This window comes from Hylobates moloch, unplaced genomic scaffold (assembly GCF_009828535.3).
Source record: "Hylobates moloch isolate HMO894 unplaced genomic scaffold, HMol_V3 SCAFFOLD_3, whole genome shotgun sequence".
NCBI lineage: Eukaryota > Metazoa > Chordata > Mammalia > Primates > Hylobatidae > Hylobates > Hylobates moloch.
In genome coordinates this window covers 14,530,261-14,556,292 of record NW_026652278.1, presented here as the reverse complement: position 1 = coordinate 14,556,292, position 26,032 = coordinate 14,530,261, and the positions used below count along the sequence as shown (strand labels likewise).

Here is a 26,032-nt window from a genome sequence, read left to right as displayed (position 1 = left end):
AGGGAGGGGTGGAGACAAGAGGGAAGCGGATGTGATTATAAAAGGGCACATGAGGGATCCTTGTGGGGATGGAAATGTTCTGTATCTTGACTGTATTAATGTTAATATCCTGGTAATGTAAAACTATAGTTTTACAAGATGTTACTGTCTGGGGAAACTGGATAAAGGATATGTGAGATCAGGCTGTATCAATTCTTACAAGTGAATATACAATTGTCTCAAAATAAAAATACATATAATAAAACAAAACCATAGGAGGTCTTTGCACTTTCCAAAAGGGCTCAAAAAATAAAATCTGATGCTGCCCTTGTGCAAATAACAAATGGAAACCAGGAGTTTGCTCAGCTAAGGGCTGTCAATACTTTCATTCCAATGAAGGGAAATGGTAGTTTCTCCATGATCTGCTTCAAACATTGCAGTAGAGTTTAGTGAATCTGGGATGGATGAGAACATTGGACAGAGGCATTTGCTTTCATTTTTAAGTTTTCCTCCAAGGCAAAAAACAGCTTAAGAATTTCAAGAGCATATTGCTTTACCAAGGTTTTTTGTCTGACGCAACAAGCAATCTTGTAGAATGGCTCAAGACGATACTCCCATATTAGAGAAAATCCAATTTTGGTAAAGATCCAAATTTTTTCAGTTGAACTTTTACTCAGACAAAAGAGACAGACCATGTATTTTCGGGACATAAGGAACTATCTTAGCTTCCTTGACTCCCTATTTCCATGAAGAATCTTGACACAAAAGATAACTTCTAACTTTTATGTTACATCATTTTCAATGATACAAGTAAAGTCCAAGAATATACAGATGTTGTCATACGCTCTTTTTGTGATATTTCCCAGCCTAAGATGGTATCAAGGGATAAATAGACAGATGGGCCGGGCGCGGTGGCTCACACCGGTAATCTCAGCAGACCAAGGCGGGCAGATCACAAGGTCAGGAGTTCGAGACAAGTCTGGCCAACATGGTGAAACCCCGTCTCTACTAAAAATACCAAAATTAGCCAGGCGTGGTGGCACGCGCCTGTAGTCCCAGCTACTCGGGAGGCTGAGGCAGGAGAATCACTTGAACCTGGGAGGCGGAGCTTGCAGTGAGCCGAGGTCGAGCCACTGCACTCCAGACTGGGTGACAGAGCAAGACTCTGTCTCAAAAAAAATAAACAGATGTTCATAATTATAGTGACATGACATGCTACATTCTCAATTCATATCAAAGAAAGCTATTTTGGATATCATGTCAATGGAAACAATCATTGGACACTGAACTATATACTGCTTTGCATACTATTATTTATTTAGTATGAAAGCGTATTTTAATTAAAATATAATTTGTATGGAAAAACATCCTATGTTTGTGAATCAGACTTATTATTGTTCGGATGACAATATTCCCCAAAGTTATCTACAGATTTAACACAATCTTTATCAAAATCTCAGCTGACTTCTTTGCAGAAATTGACAAGCTGATCCTAAAATTCATATGGAAAACATCTAAATAGCCAAAATAACTTTGAAAAATAACAAATAATGCATTTGAAAGATTCACACCTCCTGATTTCAAAACTTAAAGCAAAGCTACAGTAACCAAGACAGTGTAGTACTGGCATAAGAACAGACATCCAGATCAATGAAATAGAATTAAAAGCTCAGAAATAAACCTCCATGTTTATGGTCAATTGATCTTTGATCAAGACTATTCCATGGGGAAAGAATAGTCTCTTCAACAAATACTTCTGGGACAACTGGATATCCATGTAAAAAAGAATGAAGTTGGACCTCTGCCCCAACCCACATACAAAAATGAACTCAAAATGGATTAAAGACCTAAGTGTAAATGCTAAAATTATAAAGATCGTAGGAGAAGACATGGGCAAAAATCTTCAGGACCTTGGATTACACAATGATTTCTTGAGTTTGACATCAAAAGCACAAGCTACAAAAGAAAAAATAAGTAAACTGGGCTTCATCAAAGTTTTAAACTTTTGTGTTTTAAAGCATACCATCAAGAAAGTGAGAAGATAGCTCACAGAGTAGGAACAGATACTTTCGAATCATATCTCTGATAAGGTATTTGTATCCAAAATATATAAAGAACTTCTACAATTCAATAATAAAAAGACAAGTAACCCAACTAAGAAATAGGCAAAAGATTTGAACAGACATTTCTTCAGATATATCCAAGTGGCCAATAAGCAAACGAAAAGATAACATCTTAAGTGATCAAGAAAATGCACATCAAAACCATAATGAAATATCATCTCATACCCATTAGGATGGCTACTAAAAAAAAAAAAAAACAGAAAATAACAAGTGTGGGTGAGGATGTGGAGAAATTACAGTCTTTATACACTGCTAGTGAGAATGCAAATGGTGCAATCACTTTGGAAGATAGTCTGGCAGTTTCTCAAAAAGTTAAGCATCGAGTCATAAGACTATGACTATGCCGAGCATATACTTGGCAATTCCACTCCTAGGTTTATATTCAAGAGAAATTAAAAGCATATGTCCACACAAAACCTTGTACATGGTAATTCATAGCAGTATTATTCAAAATAGCCAAAAAGTGGCAACAATACAAATATCTATCAACTGATGAATAGATAAAATGTGGTATACCGATTTAATGGGATATTTGGCAATAAAAGGAAATGAAGTACTGATACATGCTACAATTTGGATGAACCTTAAAAACATTACGCTTAATGAAAGAAGCCAATCTCAAAAGACCACATACTGTATGTATCATACGAAATGTGCAAAGTAGGCAACTCTATTGAAACAGAAAGTAGATCCGTGGTTGCCTAAGGCTGGTGAGATGAGGAGGAAATGGGGAGTGACTGCTCATGAGCAGTCTCTTCAGGGTAATGATAATATTCTAAAATTCATTGCGGTGATGGTTGTGTAACTCCATGAATATGCTAAATACGAGTGAATTGTAAACTTTAAATGGGTAAGCTGTATACTAGGCAAATTATCATTGTTATTATTATTATTTAGATGTGGGGTCTCACTGTGTTACTTAGGCTGAAGTGTAGTGGCAAAATCTCAGCTTACTGCAGCCTTGACCTCCCTGGCTCAAAGGATCCTCCCACCTCAGCCCTCCAAGTAGCTGGGACCACAGGTATGCACCACCATGCCTGGCTAATTTTTGTACTTTTTGTAGAGATCGGGTTTTGCCATGTTGCCCAGGTTGGTCTAGAACTCCTGAGCTCAGGCAATCCACCCACCTCGGCCTCCCGAAGTGCTGAGACTACAGGCGTGAGCCACTGCATCTGGCCATGGTATGCAAATTATATTTCAATAAAACTGTTATAAAAATATGTATGTAGAATTTGTGCCTAAAAACATATGAGTTCATACTGACATAAACAAATGAGCAAATGAATGAATAAATGGGGGAGAGTAGGCAAATATTCTGTGCAGAACAATTCCAAATAATTTATGTAGATACTTGCCCTCAAGGAAGTGGAGTATAATGCTCCACTCCTTAAGCATGGGCTGTACATAGTGACTTCTATCCAAAGAGTATGTATAGAAAGGAGGAGGAAAAAGTAACTTTGTGGTGGAGAAATCTGACAAATAGAACCTCAACCAAGTGATCAAGGTCAACATCATGCTGATAGCATGTACCCTTGATATGGTGAGAACAATAGTTTATCTCTGTGGTCTTCTTCCCAAAAATGCATAACCTCAGTCTAATTATGAAAAAAATAGACAATTCCCAGTTGAGAGACAGTCTACAAAATATCTGACCAGTGTTCCTCAAAACTGTAAAGCTCATCAAAAAAAGGAAAAATCTGAGAAATTATCATATCCAAGAGGAGGCTAAGGATATATGACAACTAATGTAACATAGGATCCTATATGGGATCTCGGAACAGAAAAAAGGTATCAAGAAAAAACTAAGGAGATCTGAATAAAGTATGAGCTTTAGTTAACAATAATATACTAATATTTGATCATTAATTGTGACAAATGTACCATACTAATGTAAGACGTTTGTAACAGGGAAAACTGGGTGTAAAGTATATGAGAACTCTCTATACTACATTTGAAATTTGTCTGTATTATCTTAAACTGTTTTCAAATAAAATATCCTTTTTTACAAAAAAAGAAAACACAGAGAGCTCTCCTCTTTAGCCTCACAGAAGGCAAAGTTTCAACTTTCTTTGGTGATCTGTGTTAGTCAGATCAGGATACTATAACAAATTGCCACAGAATGGGTGGCTTAAACAACAAACATTTATTCCTCACAGTTCTAGAGGCTGGGAAGTCCAAGATCAAAGCACCAGCAGATTCAGCTCCTGGTTATGTCTTCACGTGGCAGGGGTGATGGGGGGGTTCTGTCCTATCTCTTCTTATAAAGTGACTGATCCCATCATAAGGACTGTACCCTTATGACCCAGTGACCTCCCAAAGACTTCATCTCCAAATACCATCACATTAGAGATTATGGTTTCAACATAAATTCAACAAATTCTGGGGGACACAAACTTTCAGTTCATGGGAGTCAGCCCATATCCAGGTTAATTTGACACCAGCTGCTGCTGCCATTCATAGGGAATTGATCCCATGTTTGTCCTGGCTCCAAAGATTGTACCTCCTACTTCTACTCCAAAAAGGGTTGGTGACATCACCAAGGCAACTGATGATAGAAAAGTAAGATAGTAAGAACAGCCATGAAGTTAACCCTTCAGAATTGGATAAGCAGGACTCTTTTCTGATCCTCAGAGCCTTCAAGGAAGCATCCAGTGACAGAGAGAAGCAGGAAAATATTGAGAAGGTAGAAATGTTACTGCTGACAAGACAGCATCACCCAACACATGAGGCACAGAGCTTTGGCTGAAGATCTTCTCTGAAACAATAAGATGGCAGGGGTGGTGCTGTGCCCAATCTGTGGGCTACAATGCCCATGGCCCCATCCTCTCAACAGCACGTGACATCAGCCAAGTGGTCAAACATTGGTTAGCCAGGAGGCTCGAGGAGGTTGTTTCAATAAACAACCATTCTATCACCATCAAAGTGAAAGCAGACATGACGTTATGTTGTCTGGTTGGATGGTTGGTTGGTTGATTGGTTGGTTGGTTGGTTTTTTTGAGATGGAGTCTCGCTCTGTCTCCCAGGCTGGAGTGCAGTGGTGCAATCTCAGCTCATTGCAACCTCTGCCTCCCAGGATTAAGCAATTCTCCTACCTCAGCCTCCTGAGTAGCTGGGATTACAGGTGTGTGCCAAGACACCCAGCTAATTTTTATATTTTTAAGAGAGACAGAGTTTCACCATGTTGGCCAGGCTGGCCTCGAACTCCTGATCTCAGGTGATCTGCCTGCCTTGGCCTCCCAAAGTGCTGGGATTACAAGCATCAGCCACCACGCCCAGCCCATGATGTTTTTTAAATCTCTGTTTCTTCTTAATCCAGGAGAGAGTGAGGTGAATCTACTTTTAGAAAGAGAATTCAGCATTGTATAGCAAGAAATGTTAATATTTCAGCTCATGTAAACCAGTAGTTTCACTGCTAGGAACCAAACCTGAGGAAATAATCCAAAATCAGGTCAAAGCCCAGGAAATGTTCTTTATTGTTAATAATGAAAAACTGTTAACAATTTAAATATTTGCTAGAGATGAATGACTAAGTAAATTATGGTACATGTAATTATAGCTATGACAGAATCTTATGTCATCATTAAAAATATTCATGGGCTGGGCACAGTGGCTCACGCCAGTAATCCCAGCACTTTGGGAGGCCAAGGTGGGAGGATCACAAGGTCAGGAGATCAAGACCATCCTGGCTAACATAGTGAAACCCCATCTCTACTAAAAATACAAAAAATTAGCCGGACATGATGGTGGGCGCCTACAGTCCCAGCTACTCAGGAGGCTGAGGCAGAAGAATGGTGTGAACCTGGGAGGTGGAGGTTGCAGTGAGCGGAGATCGCACCACTGCACTCCAGCCTGGGAGACAGAGCAAGACTCTGTCTCAATAAATAAATAAATAAATTATATATATATATATATTTATGAAGATTTTCAATGACATGCAAAAATATACAGTGAAAAAGTAAGAGGCACTGTGGCAGACTGCTGGTGACCTCTCAGTACCCTGTCCCCATTCTCCCCTTCTTCCTTTGGAAGAGAGCCTGATGTTCAGGTGAGCTCAAGAACACCCAGCTAGAAGACTTACCACACTGCCTCCCTTGCAGCTGGGAGAGTCATGTGACTGAATTGTCAAGATGTATGAGCCTTATAGGTAAAGGGGTTTAAAGCTGATAGGGGCCAGGCACAGTGGCTTATGCCTGTAATCCAAGCACTTTGGGAGGCTGAGGCAGGTGGATCGCTTGAGGTCAGGAGTTCAAGGCTAGCCTGGCCAACATGGTGAAATCCTGTCTCTACTAAAAATACAAAAATTAGCCGGGCATGGTGGCACATACCTGTAGTCCCAGCTACTTGGAAAGCTGAGGCAGGAGAATCTCTTGAATCCAGGAGGAGGAGGTTGCAATGAGCCGAGATAACGCCACCTTACTCCAGCCTGCGCGACAGAGCGAGACTCCATCTAAAAAAAAAAAAAGATGATGAGTTTTGCCTGAGTCCTTGGGTCTGAGTGGGAGGGTGGTTGCTGGGCAGAGTTAGCCAGTGGGTTTTGGTGGCAGAAAGGTAAGGAGATTAAAGGTGATGGCTCCAGGAACAGGCAACTCCCAGCCCTAGGCCCCAGGAGCCCAGCTGAGCTCAAGCACCTGGGAAGGTGTGATGGAAGCTCCTCTGCAGATCAGATTTGGCCCTGGAGGACCTGGAAGCAGAGGGAGATGAGAGCCTGAATGGGCAGCTCCGCCTCCCTGGGGCTTTCCCAACCCCTCCTCTCCAGGCAGTCCCCAGGCTGCCTACAGGAATCTCACCAGTTGCCTTAAATTAGGTGCCATCTCCCAGATAGGCGCAATGCCTACTGTCTTGCCTTCCATATCAAATGCCTTGATCAACCTGTCATTTAATAATCCAAATCACAAGACTGAGCGGTCTGACATCTTATCCAGGATCAGAGCCCCCTGAAACCTAAAAGAATGTCTGGCTTTTGGTGGGGGACCATATTCATCAACAGTCATGCTGTGTTACTCAGTGCTGTGTTCATGCAATGTTAGTTCCCCCTAAAAGAGGCATGGGAGGGTTGTTATGGCCAAATATATTTGTAAAAGACTCCAGTGGCCAGGCATGGTGGCTCACACTTGTAATCCCAGCACTTTGGGTGGGCGGATCACCTGAGGTCGGGAGTTTGAGATCAGCCTGACCAACATGGAGAAACCCCATCTCTACTAAAAATACAAAATTAGCCGTGTGTGGTGGTGCATGCCTGTAATACCAGCTACTCCAGAGGCTGAGGCAGGAGAATTGCTTGAACGTGGGAGGTGGAGGTTGCAGTGAGCCGAGATCGTGCCATTGCACTCCAGCCTGGGCAACAAGAGTGGAAACTCCGACTCAAAAAAAAAAAAAAAAAGACTCCATGTTCTATCTCCACTTAGGAAATTACACTGTATACTAACATAATAAAGGCTATGAAAAGTCCCACAGTAAAGACAACATTCATACTTGAATATTTTCCTGACTTATGTAACCAGGAACCCTTTTTTCATAGAGCGTCTATTAACTTCTTTTAGAACACATCCAATTAGAAATGCTATCCTAGATGCTTGAAAAATATCTTATTTTGTTCCCTAATTAGATAAATTTCATATCTGTTGGGATCTGAAATTTTTATGTCTGTCATTATTACTACCTTTGGAATTACTACTTCATTTCAGAGTAGATTTCCTTCTGACTGAAAAATGCATAGTTTATTCGACAGCAGGGCCAGGGAAGACCTGGAAATATTGCATCACCTTCTTTTCTGATTACATCCTTGTGGCATGGGGAATGTTATTTGCATTTGAACTCTATCTCCTGTTTCAGCTGGAAGTGATACAAAGTTCCAATCACTAACTCACTCATTTGTGCACCATACACTTACTAAATCTCTACCACATGACAGGACTGTGCTAGCCACTTTACACATAGTATTTCAAGCCCTCACAGTCCTGAAAGGAACTGTTACTATACCCATTGCACAGGAAGGAAACTGAGGTCAGCTAAGACTGAGTTACTAATCCAAGAGCACACAGGGATCAGGGCAGTGGTTGCACGGCTCACACGGCTTCCCTCCAGGGGCCTGCGCTCTCCCTCCCGCTCCACTGTCACAGGGCTCTCAACTATTGCCTGACCTGCATCTTTGACGCTGCATGGGTTTCAATTTGGTGTCCCTAATTGGAATCAAATATTTCTGACTCTGGAAATAAATACTGTTAAACAGTGGCTTGTGAACAGAATAAATAAGTGTCTGTTGCTAAGGAGACATCAGGAAGATGAAAGAGCAGGAGGAGGATTCCAGCCTCTCAGAGGCCCCAGGACTTGGCTCCACCTGAACTAAGGCAGGGGCTGGGCAGGTGAAGAACTGAGCAAAGTACCCAGGGAAAGGGGGCAGCTGCCTTTCCACCCCAGACGATTGCAGGCCCATGGGCCAGATGCGTTGTTCAAGAGAAGTTAGAAATCTCTATTTTTTGTGAAATCCATCAAGTTGTAACCACCAGCAACTGTAGCGGGTTGAACAGTATCCTCCAAAAATTCATGTCCACTTGGAAACTCGGAAAGTGACCTTATTTGGAAATAGAGTCTTTGCTAAACTAATTAAGGATCGAGATGAGATCAATGCATGTACAAGCCAAGGACCCCGAGGATGCCAGCAGCCACCACAAGTCAGGAGAGAGGCATGGGGTGGTCTCTCAGAGCCTCCAGAAGGAACCAACCCTGCTGGAATCAGAAGGAATCCACACCTTCCTTTCAGATTATTGGATGTTTGGCCTCCAGAACTATGAGAGAATACATTTCTGTTGTTTCAAGCCATCTGGCTTATGGTAATTTTTTACAACCCCAGGAAAGTAATAGAGCAATGAACTTTAATTTTTAGTAATACCACTTGAGCCAGGAAAATCAACCTGTGAGGCAGATTAGGCCTGCCAGTCATCCTCACCCCGGTTAGAGTCAAAGGACACTCACGCCATGTCATCATTCTCTCATCATTATTTTCTCCAAAAATGATGCTGCTGCCTCCCCAAAAACTCGGTGTAGACTGAACCTCTCCTGAGTCCCGGAGCCATATTTCTACATCCCCTGGACATCTTCATTTGCAGGACCTGCAGGCAACTCCAACTTAAGGTATCCAAAATCCAGCTGCCTTCCTTACTGTGTGAAATCGCCACCACTTTGGACCACTGGTGTGCTGGAGCAGGTTGTGCTGGCTCCCAAGAGTCAACTGTGAAATATTCAGGAATTTTCCCTGCTGGTTGCTAAACTGTTGGTCCCTTGAAACCTGCCATGGTGGCAATATTTATGCCACAAAAATTGGCAAACACTACAATAAGGGGCTCTGTTTTTGGAGAAAACCAGTTCACCAGCAAACCACCGAAACTTCCACCCCATCTTCCAGGTGAGAAAGGCCACTTCTATTTTATTTCACACTCTCTCATTATACCTCACACCCAGCCAGCAAATCCCATTAATTCTCTCTCTGCAAAGCATTACCTGTGTCAAATTCTCTCTGCTTTCACTGCCCTGCTCCTCCTAATTCGGGTCTCATCACTCTTGTGTTTGAATTACTACAACGGTTTCATAATTTTCACCCTACCCCCAATTATATTCCTCAAACAGGGAGTTAGATTATATTGGTTCTCTCCTCAAGCATTTTTAGCATCCAAACTTCTTTTCCTGGCTATCAGAGCAATGATAGTTAGGCTTCTTTCCATTGCAACTGGCAAGAACCCAATTCACCAAGCTGAATCAAAAAGGGAACCTGCTAATTCATAGAAGCCCAAGGGGAATGAGACTGCAGGTAAAGCTGGATCAGGTCTCTGGCTTGTTCCCCACTACTTGGCTTATCCTCTTTTTGCCTGGTTTCATTCTCTGGTATCATTCTCTCCCTATGGGAGGCAAAATGGCCAGCAGCTGCCCTTGAATCACATCCTCCTAGCTCAGTATAGTGTGACAGAGTAAATTGCCTTCATCTTCCCAATCTTTCAACCCTCCTAAAGTCATGCCTTGTCTATGTGACTTTGCAGTTCCTCTTACTGAGGACATGGAGTCTATTTCCTCATTCCTTGAGTCTGCATTTGGTCATGTAACTTTCTTTGGCCAATGAGATGTTAGTAAGAGAGCCTTGAAAAAGCACTTGTGTGGGCTGGGCGCGGTGGCTCACGCCTGTAATCCCAATACTTTGGGAGGCCAAGGCAGGCGGATCACGTGGTCAGGAGATCGAGACCATCCTGGCTAACACAGTGAAACCTCGTCTCTATGAAAAATACAAAAAATTAGCCAGGCGTAGTTGCGGGCACCTGTGGTCCCAGCTACTCAGGAGGCTGAGGCAGGAGAATGGCGTGGACCCGGGAGGCGGAGCTTGCAGTGAGCCGAGATCGCACCACTGCACTCCAGCCTGGGTAACAGAGCGAGACTCCGTCTCAAAAGAAAGAAAGAAAGAGAGAAAGGGAGAAAGAAAGAGAGAAAGAGAAAGAGAGAGGAAAAGCAAAGAAAAGAAAAGAAAAAGCACTTGTGCCTTTCCACTTGCTTCATCAGGACATGCTGGGCTAGCGCAATGAGGATGGTGCACATGGGGCTGCACTGAGCTATTCCAGCCAAACCAGCCACAGCCAGCGCAGATCAGCAGACATGCAGCCAATGTTGAGCCATGTGAGTGAGCCCCACCAAGCCACACAGACTTGGGAGCTAAATAAATGTTCATTGTTGTATGTCACTGAGGTTCTGCGGTTGCTCATTACACAGCATTATTGTGGCAGCAAATAACTGATACATTTCGTGAAGTCATTGGAAAGAGAATTTCTCTCCTTGCCTACATAGCAATCTCAGGGAGCACCGATTAGCTCTGCGTGCACCCCATGCCCAGACGCTGAACAAGAGGATCACAAGGTTTGGTTGAACATGCTGGGTCCCAGGAGTGTGGGTCACCATGATTGACAACCTCACAAGAACTGTATGAGGCTGGGCACAGTGGCTCACATCTATAATCCCAGCACTTTGGGAGGCCAAGGCAGGCGGATCACCTAAGGTCAGGAGTTCAAGACCAGCCTGGCCAACATGGTGAAACCCCATCTTTACTAAAAATACAAAAAATAGCCAGGCGTGGTGGTGGGCACCTATAATCCCAGCTGCTCGGGGGGCTGAGGCAGGAGAATCACTTGAAGCCGGGAGGCAGTGAGCCGAGATCACACCACTGCACTCCAACCCTCTCTCTTATCTGCCTCTCTGCCTTATCCCTGGATCTCCCTCCATAAGCATCTTGGATTCCCTCATTCTAACTACTTGTCATTTCCCAAACCTGCCACCTGCTTTTGTATCTGTTTACCTTTGCTCAACTGCTCCTCCCACCTGGAAGGCCTTCCCCCTCCCTCCCTCTGCAAATCCAGCTCTAATCCTTCCTTGAGGAAGGACTCCAGTCCCAAAGAGACAGAAGACAAGGGGTTAGCAGAGAACACAAAGCCAAACCAGCAGCCAAAGAACAGGGCCCAGGGCACAGGGCAAGGCTGTGCAAGGGGTCACTGTAGTCCATGCCAGAATCTAGGACCTGGATCTGGAGCAGTGACAAGAGCTAAGACCTGAGGGCAAGTCCAAGGACTCGCAGCCCCCTGCCAGGATCAGCTCAGGGGTGGGGCAGAGGCTGCAGGGGTGCAGACAAGCCAAGACAGAGAAGGCAGGAGTGACAGGGGTGGCAGCTGGCAAGGAGAGGCACTCCTGGCATCAAGCTCACATTGGATAAAGGCTTGGAGGCAGGATCAGAATCTGAGGGATTTAAAGCAATAGAGAAATAATGAGGACACAACTTTTCAAGCCCTTAGGGCATGCCAGGTACTGGGTTAAGAAATTAATTACATTATCTCTGTAATTCTCACAACCACTTTATGAGGCAAAATACAACCAACATCCACATTATACAGGTGAGGAAACTGAGGCACAAAGAGGTGGCATGGCTCCCCAGGGCCACTCAGCTGAAATGCAAGTACAGGCCTCCTCGACTCCAGAGCCCATTCTTTTTTTTTTTTCACCCAGGCTGGAGTGCAGTGGCGTGATCTCGGCTCACTGCAACCTCCGCCTCCCAGGTTCGAGTGATTCTCCTGTCTCAGCCTCCCAAGTAACTGGAATTACAGGCATGTGCCACCACGCCCAGCTAATTTTTGTATTTTTAGTAGAGATTGGTTTTTGCCATGTTGGCCAGGCTGGTCTGGAACTCCTGACCTCAGGTGATCTGCCCGCCTCAGCCTCCCAAAGTGCTGGGATTACAGGCGTGAGCCACCATGCCAGGCCCAGAGTCCATTCTTAATCATTCTGCTTTCTTGCTCAGGATAGGGTTGAACTTCCCCACTTCTCTGATTTTCTGATTTTAACTGAAAGGAAGCTTCTGCTACGTCCAACTCCAGACAGGCCAACATCTCAGCCTCCAGGCAGCTTTTCTAATGTTAGCTAATCTGATTGAATTCACAGACACCTCAAAGGTCAGCTGAGAATCCCCCTCCTCCAAGAAGATATCCCAGACTCCCCAGATGAAATTCACCTCTTCTTGCTTTCCATTCCCATGGCATTTTGTCTCTGCCTCTGCTTGGCCCTTGGCTCTGTCTGCTGGTTTTAAGACGACATCTGTGCACAACTCTCCCAACTGGCAAAGCCATCCTTGAGGACTGACCATCCTTTGGGTCCCCCAAGACACTTGACCCACGACCCCAAATGCTAAATTCCCACATGTTGAATTGAATGTGTGTCTCAGTATTTACCTAGCTCCATCAACCTGAATCCAATAAAGTTGTCTAATGAATGCATCTTCTGCTAATTACCAGATTTCTGTGAGTTGTGTTGCAGTAGAGATTACAACAGTAAGGTTGCCCTCAGCCAGGGTCAAAGTTCACAGAACCCCACCTTTTTGGCTCTGGATTGAACATCACACCACACAGGTAAGCCTCAGGACTTTCCTCTGGCCCACCGCCCAAAAGAACTGGGGATGGGGAGTTCTTTCCCTAGAAGGAGGTCCAAACCCTCTTTCAGTGGGGGAAAAAAAAAAAAACAGAAACAAAAGCTTTCCCCCATGCAGTGGACATGCCAAGTGGGTGTTTGGCCATTTCCAAGTGAGCAACTTTTTTGAATTTGATTTTGTGGGTGCTTTCAGCAAATTAGAGCCACAGTTACACTGTGACTTAACAGTATTAGTCATGCACACACATCCTGTGCACACACTTCAGTCCCCTATTAAAGGAAGCACAAGCCAGAGGCTGGCGGGAGAGGTTAGAGAATTACCTCCCATCTCCTCAGACCCTTCAGGCACAGTGCGGCAGAGGAAATACAGGGCTCGGGCACATCAGAATTCCAGATAATCAATGGCTAACTTCAAGTATAAGTATATCCCGTGTAAAATTTGGCACATACTTACACTAAAAAATATTCAAATTTAATCGGGCATCCTGTATTTTGCATTTGATAAATTTGGTCATGCTACTCAGGAAGGATCTTAAATGCTGAAGTCCAGGACCCCTGAGCTGCTTCCAGGGAAAGTCCTCATCGATGACAGAAGCAAGATGAGAGAAACCATAATATGGGAATCATCCGAGCTATATGGGACTCAGAGATGAATGTCCAAGCACATGGCATAAAAAGCCTGATCAGGTGCTCAATGCAATTTACACAAAACACTTTTCAAGGGTATAATAGCTTAAAGCCCATTAGCATCCTTAAATTAATTCTTCACTTGGCATAATAACACATCCTCTCTCCCCGACTTGTTTTTCCCAGTGGAAATATTTGATCACTTCCGTCAGTCACCTGCTTGAATGCCCCATATACCAACTGTGTGACAGTTATTGATTTTTGATGAATGATACAGCTCTCTCTTCTGGGCTATGACTGCTTTGTTTTCAAACCTTACTTAATTGTGCGATGATTTTGGGGTTTTTTTTTTTCCCTTTCCAGAGATAAATGCAAAGTGTTTATTCTCCAAAGGCCGTAAACAGAGCTTGCGGGTCTGGTTTCTATGACAACCCCACTTGATACAGCAAACCTAGATTATCTCTAATGACAGACATGAAGTTTAAATTGCACATTCTGAACAAACAGTGCTCTGCTGACCTTTTATTGAAAAATGGAATACAGGGTGATTAGCATAATGTGTTATATAAAAAGGAAAAACGTGTATTCGTGGGCATTATGCACCAGCGATTAGCTGCACTGCTAGTCTTTAACAAACTGCTTGCTGGGATGGAGAGCTTGGGAAATTAAGATTTGCCATCTATCATTTTCAAATTCAGTAAAATCTGCAGCAGTAATTGCACTAAACAGTTTTCAAATAACACATGCTGCTGTTTCTCTTACTCAGTTGAGTCTTTTAGCAGGGGAGCAAAGAAGAAGAGGAAAATTTTACCCATTGTACAAAAAATAATAATCGTTGGCTCCAATAGCTAGTCTGAAACAATCTCTGCTTCTTAATCCCCTAATGCAATTCCTGGAGGAAGCCTAGGGCCTGGTGTAGCCTGGCAGCTACCTCCTGGAAACTTCTCATTAGCAGTGTGGTGCAGTGGGGGTCCTGGTTGGTTAACCAGAGGTGGGGGCTAAGCGTGGTCCACCCACAGGTTAACTGGGCCCGCTCTTAGCAACCACAAAATGAAGGGTTGGAGAGTTTGGGCTCTGCAGTAAATGACCTGGTTCAAATCCTAGCTTTTCCTCTAGCCTCCTTATGGGCAAATTACCTAGCCCCTCCAAGACCCAGGTCCCTAGTCTACACTATGGGAATGAGAGTAATAGGTCCCACTTCATAGGATCATTGCAAAGATGGAAGGAAGCAATATCCACGAGTGGGCAGGGCCAGCCCCCCACGACCATTAGCCACTCATTGCTCAGAGTTCAAGTTCTGTCTTCTATTTCCATGACAGTGTGTTCATATCAGGACTTCACCAACTGGTACTTTTGAGCACTAATGAGGTAATATGGAATGATGGAAAAGAGCATTTGCTTATTCCTTCAAGACATTTACTGAGCACTGGCTCTGCGGGAATGCAACCCTGAATAGGACAAGGTCAGTCGGGAGCCACCACCAATGCTCTTAACTGTGTGACTTTGCACATGTCATTTCATCTCTATGAAGAAATAATATTTACCATTTGATTCTCATAACAACCCTGGGTGAAGGAGGTCATTTTACACATGGGAAAACTGAGGCTTGGAGTCACGAAGAGGTGGCTGAGTGGGGTGCACTGGCGTTTGTCATGGTACCTTTGAGAGGTCAGAATGCCTTGTCACAGATGCTGTCACTTGACCCCCAACCTAACAGGGCAGGTCATAGAGTGGCCCAAGTGTCCTCGGCTGCCCTGCAGGTGGGGATGGTCTCAGTGTCCAGACACCACCCTCAGGGTCTCGGCCTCGCCTTGAACCTCTGTCCTGGGTGCTCCCAGACATTCTTGTGTCTCCCATGGGCTTAGGCACAATCTGTCACCTTTCTCCACTCTGGCCTCCTCACTGCAGTCCACAAGCCACTCGGGTGACAGGCTTCACCTGCCCCTTGTGACAGTGCTCAAGACATCAGCTCTCAACGTGCCCAGTGCACAGAACCTGCCAGGCACCAGCCAGCCCTTGCTCTCTTGGCCCCTCTGTATCCAGGCTCCGGTGGCATAGGGGCCCTCTCAGTCGGGGTCACACATGGTCCTCCCCAAAGCGGATGCCTAAGCCCTAAATCTCAAAGTGTTTCACCAAAGCAGCTACCTCTGTTTCCTCCTTCTAGAAGGGCTCAAAACCAGTTGTTCCATCCAAAGGCTGGGGGAGACAGCATAATCCCTCCCCAGTGTGCGTCTCTGCCCCAGGCACACCTCAAAAGAAGCCTCGTTTCTCTTCCTTCCACCAAACAGAAAATATCCTCCATGCATAATTTTTTTAAATTTCCTACCTCAAAGCCAAATTGCCCTTGAGCTGCAGGGCTATGTGGCTGTGCTATTGTTATCCCCATTTCTCAGAGGAGATGTGAGGCTCAGGAGGTCACGTGGCTTGCTCGAGGTCACACTAGACTAATAAAGGGTACATACAGCCAAGGCCTGAACTTACCTGAGCTGACCCCAAACCCAAATCCAGTGTTCTCTTCTCAGCCTGTCCTTCGATGCTGATATGAACTAAAGTGACTGAATTCCATCAGAGGTTTGAATCGCACAAACCTCCAATTTTTCAGGATCATCAACCACAGTTATTGTAACAGGCTGTGCTTCTTCTAAAAGCACAGTCTTACTCAATCTGACAATTGCTTATCCTCAGAACACAACTGCAAACAAGACCTAAATCTGCAAATTGTATCACTTCCAGAGCAGCCGCAGGTCAGCAGATGACCTGACAAACAGGCTGTCACAAATGGCTTCCAAGTTGGGCCAGGGCTAGTGTTATGGGCCCTGATCCTTGTCCCTTAACTGTGAGCCCTCCACTGGGGTCACCTGAAGTACCCCCGCCCACACCATCCCTTCATTTCAATAGAGACATCCATCTCCTCCCAGCAAGTGAGAGGCCACCAGCTGCCCTCCTAGGTAACTCCATTATTCCCAGCTCCTTGAGCAAACCCTCTTCATCACTGAGAAAACACAAACTTTTGCTAGGAAGTTGGGGTGAGACCACATCTGGTTTTGGGTCAGGTTTTCCAATTAGTAGCCAGATGTGCACAGCTCAAGCCCCAACCAGCTGCATTTGAAACACACCAGCTCTGTTAAAAGGCAGAGAGTGCAGCCCATCCTCCCCATCATGGGAGAAGGATAGAGCTGAGATTCAGAGCCCCTCATTGCCAAGAAGCCACAGCCAGCCTTCCTGGAAAGTGACAGAGAACACAGGCTAGTGTCTGCTCCAACATCTGGTGGCAGATGTAAGTGGAGCCCTGTTCCTGAGAAGAGCAAGAACGGGGGAGGGGAGAGAGAATGCTGGCTGCTCCCTTCCTAGGGAGGACAAAACTCATCCACATCCCAGCATTCCAAATAGAGTATGGACAGAGAAAAACACAAAGAAACCTGGCAGGCGCCCCTGAACCAGGTGAGCCCCTGGTTAACATCACTAGTGATAAGGCATGTTGATATCTCATACCCTTGTGATACGATGAGCCGAAGACACTTCCCCTCTGTGAGCTTCTTCCCCAAATCCAATCCTCAGTCTACATATCAGAAAACATCAGCTGGGCACGGTGGCTCATGCCTGTAATCCTAGCACTTTGGGAGGCCAAGGCAGGTGGATCATGAGGTCAAGAGATCGAGACCATCCTGGACAACATGGTGAAACCCCATCTCTACTAAAAATACAAAAATTAGCTGGGTGTGGTGGCACGCACCTGTAGTCCCAACTACTCAGGAGGCTGAGGCAGGAGAATCGCTTGAACCCTGGAGGCAGAGGTGGCAGTGAGCCAAGATCACGCCACTGCACTCCAGCCTGGCAACAAAGCCATCTTAAAAAAAAAAAAGGAAAAAGAAAACATTAGGTCAACTCAAATTGAGAAACATTCTATTCAACACCTGACTGCTCCTCTTCAGAAGTATCCAGGTAATGAAAGGCAAGGAAAGATGGAGAAACTATCACAGACCAGAGGAAACTAAGAAACAAGGGCCAGATATTGTGGCTCACATCTATAATCCCAACACGTTGGGAGGCTGAGATGGAAGAATTGCTTGAGGCCAGGAGGTTGAGGCCACAGTGAGCCAAGATGGCAGCACTGCACTCCCAGCATCTCAAAAAAAAAAAGAAAAGAAAAGAAAAGAAAAGAAAGGAAGGAAGGAAGGAAGGAAGGAAGGAAGGAAGGAAGGAAGGAAGGAAAGAAGTTAAGGAGACATGACAACTAAAAACAATGTGCAATCCTAGATTAGCAGATTAGCTCCTGGAACAGAAATGGACATTAGTGGGGAAAACTAGAGAAATCTGCATCAAGTCTGTAGTCAGTTAATAGTAATGATATACCGATGATCACTTCTGAGTTTTGATTAATGCAGCGTACTATGTAATATGGTAACATGAGACTGGGTGCAGGTGAATAGGAACTCTCTGCATAATCTTTGAAACTCTTGGATAAATCTAAAATTATTTCAAAATTAAAAGTTGTAAAACAAACCCTAAAACAAAGCGAACCCTTTTTTTCCCCCTTAATTTTTAAAAACGCCTTGCCTTCTCATAACAGAGCATCAGGACAGGCATCTGACAGCCTGGGCCCCACAAGAAAGCCCTCTGCACCTTTCCCTCCCCTCTGCCTGTGGCTTGTGCCTTCCTACCTCGATTGTCCTATGCTCCTTTGGCACTTGTCAATCCAACCTGCCCATCCTCATCAGCTGCTTTCACCTCCCATGCCCTCTTCCACAGGCGACAAAGCCCATCTTTCAGGAAGAGACAATGCCCCCTTCTCAGACTCCAGGGTTCAGTTCTTAGGAGCTGATCCCATCCCCCATGGTGGGCAGGTCCAGGACCTCACTTGGCCAGTCAGCCCACTACCTCTGCAGCCTGGCCTTTGGGATTGGTTCAGAGATGGGTCCTTTACTCAGGACTTTGAGAGTGAGGACTGGAACTTGTGCTAAAATTACCGGAAAAGAGGCATAGTCTTTCTGTTGGGGTTGCTAAGCAGGTGGAATATAAACCTGGGGCTGGGGTAGGGGGTACCAGGTGGAGAACAACCCCTCTGCCTGAGAGTGAAGCCAGCCACAAGGAAAGCAGAGCTGGGTGATGGCAAGAGATGCAATGACTTTGCTTGAGCCCCTAGGATCCAGCTGTGCCTCAAGCTGGCACCCTCATCAGAACTTTTCCGTTACATAAGCCAGTATTTCCCTTTTGGGTTTAAACCAAAAATCCAGTTGAGTTTCTGTTGCTCACAACCTCCAATGTTGAGCCTTCCCTGGTGGCAAACGGTGAGTCTCTCCTCCCTTCTTCACCAGCTCCCACTCCTTTCTTCCCCAGGCCCTGGGACCGACTCTGCCTGAAGCAGGAGGGAGGAACAGGCTCCAGTCAGCCTCCTGGGGTCTGACCCCAAGATAAGGCTGTGAGTGCCAGCAGTTTATTTGGGAGCTACTCCCAGGAAGCGCAGCTGAGGCAAGGAGCAGGTTATCGCCCTCCAAGGGGGGCCCAAGCCTGCTGGGGACCTCCAGGAGATGGCACAGACCACTCCTCAGTTACCCGCCTAAAGGGAAGAAACCTGGGGGTAAGGGCACGTGGTGGGGGTGGGGGGTTATACACCAAATTTCATCCACCCTGGGTTGAGGGCTGCTCCTGGAGGCATTGTTCATCTGTTAATGTCTCAGAGCACATGCCCAACAGAGCAGCAGGTGCTTCCAAGAAGGACTCACCTGCGTACAATGGAAAGGTGAGTGCACAGGTGAGATGGCCAGGGACCAACAGCTGCTGTGACATCTGTGGACCGTATCAAGGACCCTGGGCTCCTGGTTCCCTGCTTGGCTCTCTAGCCTCTGGGGAGTCCCTCTGGTTCCCCTCCCCAATTCCCAGGCCTGTGCTCTGCCTTCTCATCAACACCCTGGATCTCCTGTGACAGTCACCTGGGACGATGCCCTGTGGATATGGCACACACTGTTCATATGGACTCCCTGTTCCAGCAGCTCAGGCCCCACCCCAGCTGGAAACTCCAGTTCCAGGGTGGCCCATCCAGGTGTCAGTGGAAAAGGCATCTGACAGCAGCATGGTGACTTCCTCTGAAGCCCTACTGCTCATACCCATCTGAAGCTACACAGCACAGAGCATAAAAACCAGGATGGCGCAGGCACACAGACCCTGAGGTTAAACCCTAGCTCACCCCGACTTGCTGGGCCATTTAACCTGGGAGAATGATAGACCCCAGTGCTCAGGACTGCAGTAAGGTTCCATCAGATGGTGTCTGTAATGCAGTCAGCATGCAGTAGACACTCACTGGACACAGTGGCGTCACTGCCAGGTCTTGGAAAGTAGAGAAAGCCCCTGGGATGGTTACAGTAACTCCTAGCCCAGAGCCACCTGCTATGGATGGGTTTTTGTTATGGTTCAAATTATGTCTCCCAAAAAGATACATCTTAACCTCCACTATCTTGAAATATGATCTTATTTGAAAATAAGGACGTTGCAGATGGAATGAGGTTAAGACGAGGTCACACTGGAGTAGGGTGGGCCCCTAATCCAATATGACTGGTGTCTTTATAAGAAGAGGAGAAGACACACAAAGACAGACACACAGAGACAAGACAGTCCGGTGAAGACACAGGCAGAGATTGTGTGATGCCTCCACACACCAAGGAACACTCGGGACTGCCCACAGCCGCCAGAAGCTGGAAAAGCAGGAAGGATCCTCCCCTGCAGGGTTCGGAGGGGTCACGGCCCTGTGGACACCTTGATTTTGGACCTGTAGCCCTTGGAACTGTGAGGCAATCAAGTTCTGCTGTTTTAAGCCACCCAGTTTGGAGTACTTGGTTGGTATTAGCTCTAGGACACTAAGACAGATTTTCACTGATTTCTTTTCAGGTTTCAAAGGGTAGATTTAACCATTTGAACAGAAACCACGTGCCAGCCACTTTTATGGGGGATTTCCCAAAGTGTGTTCTGCAACTGCAGGATGTTGACGGTTGTTGATGGTTGACCTGGAAAAATATGTGAAAAGGGGTTCTGTGGTCGACACGATTTGGATGTGTGCCCCCACCCAAATCTCATGTCGAATTATAATCCCCAGTGTTGGAGGTGGGGCCTGGTGGGAGGTGACTGGATCACGGGGTTGAGATGGAGTCTCACCCTGTCACCCAGGCTGGAGTGCAGTGGCGCGATCTCGGCTCACTGCTAGCTCCGCCTACCGGGTTCATGCCATTCTCCTGCCTCAGCCTCTCCGAGTAGCTGGGACTACAGGCACCCACCACCACGCCCGGCTAATTTTTTATATTTTTAGTAGAGATGGGGTTTCACCATGGTCTCGATCTCCTGACCTCGTGATCCACCCGCCTCGGCCTCCCAAAGTGCTGGGATTACAAGCGTGAGCCACCGCGCCCGGCAAGGATTTCTTATGAATGGTTTAGCACCATCCCCTCAGTGCAGTTCTCGTGATGGTGAGTTCTTACAAGATCTGATTGTTTAAAGGGGTGCATGACCTCCCCTCTCTCTCTCTCGCTTTTGCTCCCGCCATGTAAGACGCCTGTTCCCATCGTGTCTTTCGCCATGGGTAAAAGCTTCCTGAGGCCTCCCCAGAAGCAGATGCCGCCACACTTCCTATACATGCCTGCAGAATCATGAGCCAATTTAACCTCTTTTCTCGGCGGGGCGCGGTGGCTCACGCTTGATATCCCAGCACTTTGGGAGGCTGAGGCGGGTGGATCACCTGAGGTCAGGAGTTCAAGACCAGCCTGGCCAACATGGCAAAACATCGTCTCTACTAAAAATACTAAAATTAGCTGGACATGGTGGTGCACACCTGTAATCCCAGCTACTTGAGAGGCTGAGGGGCAAGAATCGCTTGAACCCAGGAGGTGGAGGTTGCAGTTAGCTGAGATCACGCCACTGCACTCCAGTCTGAGAGACACAGTGAGACTCCTTCTCAGGAAAAAAAAAAAAAAAAAAAAAACTCTTTTCTTATAAATGACCTAGTCTCAGGTATGTATTTGTAGCAATTCAAGAACAGACTAATACAGTGGTCAAGTAATCAGGGAACAGTTGAACAGTTTCTTGCAGGACTTCTCAGGGCCTTTAACGTGCTAGTGTGCCTTGTGAATACCCCTGAGAGGATACAGGAGTGGTTGTCCTACTTTTATTTTTTTGTTTTTTTAGTTTTGATTTTTTATTTCGTCCTAAATGTACGTAACCACAGAAGCCTCTTCTCAGAGCCTCTGGTGGGATTTGCCCCTGCAGAGTGGAGCTGGGAAAATCCCGCAAGAGCAAGTCCAGTGGTAACAGAGGAAAAGGCCCCGTGTTCAGGGAGTCTAGAGTTCCCCACATGGAAGATGCATTTGCCTCCCTGTGGGATAATCTCAGGGCCACTTTAGGTTCACGGGGCTGCAAGCTGGTGCTTTACAGATCTGCAGCAAGAGTGTGACTTCCAGTCCTGTGTTGCACTGAATTCCAGGGACCGCGTGTGTCCCCGCTCCCCTCCCCAGCCACCCTCCATACACATACTTGGCATTTAACCTTGCCAAATATCTTTGGTATGGCAATAGAGTGATCTGGCTCCTAAAGAAAGAAGTCAGATTTCAAAATGCTGAGTCATTCACCACGAGAGCAGTGCCTGAGGAGAAGTAGGTCAGCCCGGGCCGAGCCTCCCCACCCCTCCTTGGCATAAAAAGCACCCAGCACAGTAACGGCAGCTCACACATGGCCGGGGCTGTTCTACAGGCTCTACCTGTATCCACTCTTTTAAGCCTCACGACAATGCTACAAGGGGGAACTGTGAGTCTCCTGAAATTCCAAATAGGAAACTGAGGCACAAGGAAGGGAGGAGGGATGGAGCCCCAGCAACCTGGCCACATCGCTAACCAGAAACAAAGGGTGGATCATCCCAGACACTGCAGCAGAAGACAAGAGTTAACCAGACACTCATTCCCCAAACACAGGAGCAGACCCTACCCTTGAGAAGCTTGCACTGATGGAGACGGACAAGCAGCACCCCTGCGGCAACAGCAGTTGGCAACAACCTGCTAGGAGGAGGCCCGATGCCATGGGAGTGCCAGTAGGGGTACCCTGCCTGGACTTTGGAGGTGGTGTACTCAGGGAGAGCTTCCTGGAGGAGGCAGTCTCTAGGCCAGGTTCTGAGAACAAGTGGGAGTTAGCCAGGTGAACTAACTTTAATATGCTAGTGTGCCTTGTGAATACCCATGAGAGGATACAGGAGTGGTTGTTTCAGCCCAAGGATGCACTTGTGCAGAAACTTAGAAGCCAGGAGACAGCAAGGGCCTTTTGGGGAACTTGGGGAGGAGCAGAGCAAGAAGCCAAAGCCAGCTGCCATCAAGGAAGCTCTCTGACCCACAGCCAAGCTGTAAGTTGGAAAGTCTGGATTTGAATCCTGACTCCATTTATTCCTAGCTGAGTGACCTTGGGCTGTTAAACAACCTCTCTGGGCCTCAGCTACCATATCTGGAAAATGCAGAAAGGAACAGTACCTTCCACACAGGGCTGTTGTGTGGGTGAAAGGATCTGCTGTGTATCAAGCACTTGGCTATGCACAAGGAAGCACTAAGTGGTGTCCTCATCATCACTGGGTAGGAGTCAGCCCAAGCCCTCCAGCAATTCAGCAAGAGTTACACAAAGTTACATTCAGCCCTGCAGAGCAGGTCCATCTAAGTACAAAGGCAGGCTTGGGGCTTCCAGGAAAGGGGAGAAGCAGCCGGTGAGACCACAGGAACATCCGCCCTCCCAGCCCTGGCCCCAGGCCTCCGGGTTGCCTCCTCCTTCCCAAGGTAAGGCCCTGCCAAGAAATTCCACTGAAATTCCAAGAAAGTTCACTTTGAGTTTCACCCAGTCCCTAAATGGAAACACGCATGCGCGTGTGCACACACACATGTGCACACACACACAGAGCACGAGGGGAAACCTACAGCGTCTTTATTTTATCCCCACCATGAAGCAGACTAGTTTGGAAAAGTACCCCACCTGCCTCTTCTTGGGGCCGAGTGTGGTCCTGAGCAAGATGGCAGGAGGTGGACGTGAAACCCATCTCTTCCCCAGCCGTAGGGACATCATTTCTTATTGGGAGTTGGCAGAAGGACCTGTGGCAAGGGGCATCCTCTCTCCAAGCCTTGGGGATCTGGAAGTGATGCAGGTGATTCCACCTGTAAAAAGCATCCTGGCAGATGCCCAAGCTGGGCCACGTGTACCTGCAGCATTTCTCACGAGGCCTCCCCATGAAGATTCATGGAAAACTTGGTAGGGCACTTTTCAGGTAGACATTTGATTATCCTAAGCAGGTGCACCCCTTTAAAACGGGATCTGGAGCCAATTACCCCCACCCTGAGTGAGAAGTGCACCTGATGGGGGAACTTACCACCCGTGGCCTCAGGTTGTTAAGCGACAGCTCCAGCCCCTTGATCTTGGTGTGCCCTCAGCTCTCCAGACTGGTAGCTTTCAGGTCAGCAGCAGCCATGGGGAGGAAGTGTGCCTTATTCTGGTTTAGAAAACACTCTGGTACTTCAGCTTCTGAGCACCTATCCTTTAAAATGCCCCCTGGTTACAATAAATTGTACAGAAGAAATGTTGTACTTTGCAAAAGAATTTTTTAATCTCATTTATTTAAAAAAATAAAATGACTCACTGACTCATGAATGCCACCAATCCCCCTTAGTAACACCAGGATTTGGAATTGTGCCTCACCTGTCAGAAGAGGAGAGGGGATGCTGAGGAGAAAGGTGAGAAATGTCCACTGAGGTTCCTGAAGCCTGGACCCCCAAGCACCCCCTCGCTCTGACCTCTGACCCCCCAACATGGGCTGTTCCTGTCCCATTCCGCTCTGAAAGAGCCCACTGAACACCTGCCTCATTCACCGCCCTACACCTTGTCTCTGCTTGGCCTTGAGGGACCCTAAGACAAGTCCCCTCCCATCTGCCTCATGGCCCCGACCTGACACCCTGCCCCTCCTCTAATCCATCACTGAGATTCATTCCTACAAAGCGCAAGGACACTCACCACCACAATGCCTGCCCTCACACTGGCATTCAAGGGCATCTGCTCCAGCAGCCCAACGGGATCACTGGCGAGTGGAAGGTGACAGACAGGAAGCCACACCCGGTTCTCAGGTCCTGTAGGGCTCTCAGGAGCCTGTGAATGGAGGGCAGGGGAGTAGTTCCAACAAACTGAAAAAGCCCACTGTACAAAACAAAAAGAGTACTTACTGGAAGTTTCCATTTATATAAAAGTCTAGAAAACGCAAATTAATCTAACAGTTGCCTGGGGTGGGAGGTGGGGCAGTAGTGAGCACAGGGGCATGGGGAACCTCTTGCGGGGCTGATCTGTTCATTATCTTGACAGCAGTGACAGTTGCATGGTTGTGTACATGTGCCAAAACTCAAATTACACACTTTACGTGCAGTTTATTGAAGTCTATCACACCCCAGTAAAGCTGTTTAAAAACTGATCATGTAGAAGGCAGGTGTGGCTGGAGCTCACAGAAGGGAGGGGATAGTCAGAGATGAGGCCGGAAGAACAGGAGGGACCAGCTGAGTGTGCTTTAGAGACCCCTGGGACTAGGCTTATGAGCAGTGTTGCAGTTTTCTAGTGATGCAATAAGAAAGGGACCACAAACCATGTGGCTTAAGCGACAGAAATTTATTGTCTCCATTCAGGAGATGAGAAATCCAAAAGCAAGGTGTCATAGTGTCAGAGGCATTTGAACCAGGGTAACTCCATCTTGAATAGGAGCTGGGTAAAATATGGCTGAGACCTGCTGGGCTGCATTCCCAGGAGGTATGGCATTCTAAGTCACAGAATGAAATAGAAGGTCAGCCCAAGATACAGGTCATAAAGACCTTGCTGATAAAACAGGTTGCAGTAAAGAAGCCGGCCAAAACCCATCCAAACCTAGACGGCCACGAGAGGATGACCTCTGGTCGTTCTTGCTGTACTCCCACCAGCGCCATGACAGTTTACGAATGCCATGGCAACATCAGAAAGTTACCGTATATGGTCTAAAAATGGGAGGCCTGAATAATCTACCCCTTGTTCAGCATATCATCAAGAAATAACCATAAAAATAGGCAACCAGCAGCCCTTGAGGCTACTCTGTCTATGGAGTAGCCATTCTTTTAATCCTTTACTTTCCTAATCAACTTATTCTCACATTACAGACTTGCCCTGAATTCTTTCTTGCGAGAGATCATAGAACCCTCTCTTGGGATCTGGATTGGGACCCCCTTTCCTCTAACAATAGGACTGGCTCCTTCTGAGGGCTGTGGGGAGAATTCCTTCCAGGCTTCCCTCCTAGCATCTGCGGGGAGCTGGCGATGTGTGGCATTCACCTCATTTCTGCCTTCATC

At 46.6% G+C, this 26,032-nt stretch overlaps 1 pseudogene; it reads right to left on the bottom strand.

The window, feature by feature from the left end:
• LOC116478412 (L-lactate dehydrogenase A chain-like) overlaps nt 1-25,636 on the bottom strand; it is a 29,898-nt pseudogene extending 4,262 nt beyond the window's left edge.
• Nucleotides 25,637-26,032: the final 396 nt, after the last annotated feature.